This window comes from Mustela lutreola, chromosome 9 (assembly GCF_030435805.1).
Source record: "Mustela lutreola isolate mMusLut2 chromosome 9, mMusLut2.pri, whole genome shotgun sequence".
NCBI lineage: Eukaryota > Metazoa > Chordata > Mammalia > Carnivora > Mustelidae > Mustela > Mustela lutreola.
The window spans coordinates 54143629-54147684 of record NC_081298.1 but is presented as its reverse complement, the minus strand read 5'-3'; the positions used below and the strand labels follow the sequence as shown (position 1 = coordinate 54147684).

Sequence of the window (4056 nt, the reverse complement as noted above, 5' to 3'; positions counted from 1 at the left end):
CCTGGCTGCTAAGGAGACATGAAGGGACGACTAGTACAGGGACGCATGCTCCACGATGAGGAAGGAGTCTGCGCAGAAGGCAGGCCTGTCCTGTGCCTCTGGTCCCAAGTGGACAGCATCTCCTTGGCCACCTGTCCCAAGGGCAGACGGGCTTGCCCCTAAGTGCCATACTCGGAACTCGCAGAAACAACCCCAAGGAGAAAGGGGCAGTCAGATGCCATCTTCCACCAAGATATGGCAGCGTTGTGGGTGGCAGGGGGTGTGCCGGGGATGGAGTGGAGACAGTCCCCCACAGATCCCAATCCCAGTGCACGGGCCGCGTACAGGGATCCTGTCGCCGCCCCTCTCCTTTGGTGAAGGCACTGGCCTAGACCCCGAGTCTGCCTGAGTGCCTGAGCAAAAGGCAAAGACTTACCTACACCAGGAGATTGTAATGGGCATAGAGTACCATGCTAGGCCACGCACGCTGCTGCAGGGTTGTGACTGTGTCTGCTTAGTTCGGCTTAGTAAGGTGAACCCGGGCGCGAACATGGAGCCCGGGAAAGCAAGGCCCAAGAGGCACCAGCTCTCCCGCGGCTCTTCTTCCCTGCCCCGACAGAGTGAAAGACCAAAGCCTTGCTGAGGAAGCAGCAGCGAAGTGCGGTTTGCGCCAAGCTGAAAAACTCTGCGAAAGCATAGCAGTCGCTGGGAAATCAGAGTCGGTTCTGTGGGCTGCTTTTGTTGCTTGCCTTAGCCTAGTATTCGCAGCACGATGGGAGAAACCCGCATAGAGCGAAAACCTCTTTGCCGGGCCATCCCCTCTGGGAAAGCACAGCAATCTTTGGGAAATCAGAGTCGGGTCTGTGGGATGCTGCATGCTGCTTGCCAGAGCTAGTCTCCACAGCACGGTGTAATAAACCTGCATGGAGCGAAATCCTCTTGGCCGGGGCATCCCCTCTGCCTGAGAGAGAAGCGCGGTGACGCCTGTGGATAGAGCCTTATGGAAAGAGACACGTCTGTCACTGCAGAGCGACGGAAGCCTGGCTGCTAAGGAGACACGAGGGGAAGATTAGGGCAGGGGAAAGGGCTCCACTCTGAGGAAGGAGTCTGGGAAGAAAGCATGCCTGTCCTGAGCCTTTGGGCCCAAGGAGACAGCAGCTCCTTGGCCACCTGTCCGTGGTGGAGACATGGGATTGCCACCAGGCGCCTACCCTGAACTCGAGAAACAACTCCCATTAAGAACTGGACATCAGATGCCATCTTCCTCCAGGATGTGGAAGCTTGGAGGAGGCACGCGGTTTAAGGGGAAGGAGTGGGACAGTCCCGCAAAGCTCACTATTTACTGCACGGGGCGGTGTGCAAAATCCTGTCACCTCTCCTTTCCTGTGGGGAAAGCCGTGGCCTAGTCCGCGAGTCTGCCTGAGCGCCAGAGTAGAAGGCCAAGCGATGCCTACACCTGGAGATGCTAGTGTGCATAGAGTGCCATCCTAGGCTACGCACGCTACTGCACGGTTGTGGCTGTGTCTGCTTAGTTAGGCCTGGCAGGGTGTAACCAGGACTCAAACATGGAGCCAGGGAAAGCAACGCCCAAGAGGCCCCAGCAATCCTGCATCTCTTCTTCCCTGACCCGAAAGAAGCCTCGCTGAGGAAGCAGCGGCGAACTGCTCTTTGCTCCAAACCAAAGCCTCTGCCAAAGCCCAGCATTCGCTGGGAAATGTTCTGCGGGCTGCTGCTTGCCTGAGCCCAGTCTCCCGTTGGGAGAAACCCGCATACAGTGAAAGCCTCTTGCCTGGGCATCTCCCCTAGGAAAGCACAGCATTCGTTGGGAAATCAGACTTGGGTTTGGGGTTGCTGCTGCTTGCCTGAGCTAGTCTCCACAGCTGGTATGAAGATACCGGCATGGAGCGAAATACTCTTTGCCCTGAATCCCCTCTGCCTGAGAGAGAAGTGTGTCACCGCGCTTCCCAGGAGCAAGAGTGGGGAAGGCGCAGCACACCGCCCCCTGGGAAGAGAAGGAGCCCCTGGCCTTAGGGTCAGGAAAATTGAACAGCCACATGCAGAAAAATGTCATTGGATCATTTCCTTACACCATACATGAAAATAGACTGAAAATGGATGAAGAAGCATAATGTGAGATAGGAATCCATCAAAATCCTTGAGGAGAGAGCAGGTAGCAACCTCTTTGACCTCAGCAGCAGCAACTTCTTCCTAGGAACATCGCCAAAGGCAAGGGAAGCAAGGGCAAGAATGAACTATTGGGATTTCATCAGATCAAAAAGCTTTTGCCCAGCAAAGGAAACAGTTAACAAAGCCAAAAGATGACTCTCAGAAATTATCTGGGTGAAGATATTTTCTAATGACATACTAGATAAAGGGCCAGTATCCAAAATCTATAAAGAGCTTATCAAACTCAACACCCTAAGAACAAATAATCCAATGAAGAAATGGGCAGAGGACATGAACAGACATTTCTGCAAAGGATACATCCAAATGGCCAACAGATACATGAAAAAATGCTCCACATCACTCGGCATCAGGGAAATACAAATCAAAACCAGAATGAGATACCACCTCACACCTTTCAGAATGGCTAAATTGAACAAGTCAGTCAATGACAGATGCTGGCGAGGATGTGGAGAAAGGGCAACCCTCCTACACTGTACGTGGGAATGCAAGCTGGTGCACCCACTCTGGAAAACAGCGTGGAAGTGCCTCAAAAAGCTGAAAATAGAACTACCCTATGACCTAGTGATTGTAGTACTGGGTATATACCCTACAGATACAAACGTGGCATTCTGAAGGGGCACATGCACCCAAATATTTATAGCAGCAATGTCCACAATAGTGAAACTATGGAAAGAACCTAAATGTCCTTCAACAGATGAATCAATAAATAAGATGTGGTATATATGTACAATGGAATACTATGCAGCCATCAAAGAAATGAAATCCTGCTATTTGTGATGACGTGGATGGAACTAGAGGGTATTATGCTTGGCGAAATAAATCAATCTGAGAAAGACAACTATCCTATGATCTCCCTGATATGATGAAGTAGAGATGCAACATAGGCGGTTTCGGGTGTACGAAAAGAAAAATAAAAGAAGATGGGATTGGGAGGGAGACAAACCATAAAAGACTGAATCTCACAAAACAGACTGAGGGTTGCTGGGGAGAGGTGTGTTGGGAGAGGATGGTGGGGGTATGGACATTGGGAAGGGCAAGTGCTATGGTGAGTGATGGTGAGTGCTGTGAAATGTGTGAACCTGGTGATTCACAGACCTGTACCCCTAGGGATAAAAACACACTATATGTTTATAAAAAATTAAAAAAAATAATTTAAAAAATCCATTAAAGAAAAAACAAATATTGCAAGCCCAGAGCTAATCTCATATTCAATTTAAAAAGTTTGAAAGTTTTCCCCTTAAAGATCAGAAAAAAGACAAGTGTGTCCACTTTCACTACTCTCATTTGACATAGTACTGGATGTCCTAGCCTGAGAAACAAGGAACACAAAGAAATAAGAGACTCCAAAAAAAAAGGAAGAAGTAAAGTTTTCTTTTTTGGATAACATGAACTTACATGTTAAAAAATCCTAAAAACTTCACAAAAAATTTGAATAAACAAATTTAGTAAAGCTGCCAAATACTGGATCAATATATAAAAGACAAGAATTTTGTTTTGTTTCATTTTTTTTAATATGGAATGCTTCCCAGTTTTTCATGTCATCCTTGTTCAGTGATCATGCTAATCTTCTCTGCAGCATTCCAATTTTAGGATATGTGCTGCCAAAGTAGGCACAAGACAAAAGCATTTTAACACTCTAATGATGAACTAGCTGAAAAAATAAAGAAAACAATCTAATTCACAATAGCATCAAAAATAATAAAATACTTAGGAATAGATTTAACTAAGAAGATGAAAGATCTGTACTCCATAAACTATGACATTGATAAAGAAATTGAAGGACACACAAATGGAAAGATAGCTCATATTTATGAATGGTAAAAATTAACATTGTTAAAATGTCAATACTACCGAAAACCATCTGTAAATCCAATTCCTATCAAAAATCCA

The 4056-nt window shown here is 47.1% G+C and overlaps 1 non-coding gene across 1 annotated transcript; it reads right to left on the bottom strand.

Annotated features, from left to right (window-relative positions):
- Positions 1 to 3673: 3673 nt before the first annotated feature.
- On the bottom strand, positions 3674 to 3780 carry LOC131808684 (U6 spliceosomal RNA). The gene has a single exon (XR_009344893.1). It is a non-coding gene; the product is annotated as a U6 spliceosomal RNA (small nuclear RNA).
- Between the last annotated feature and the right edge of the window lie 276 nt (positions 3781 to 4056).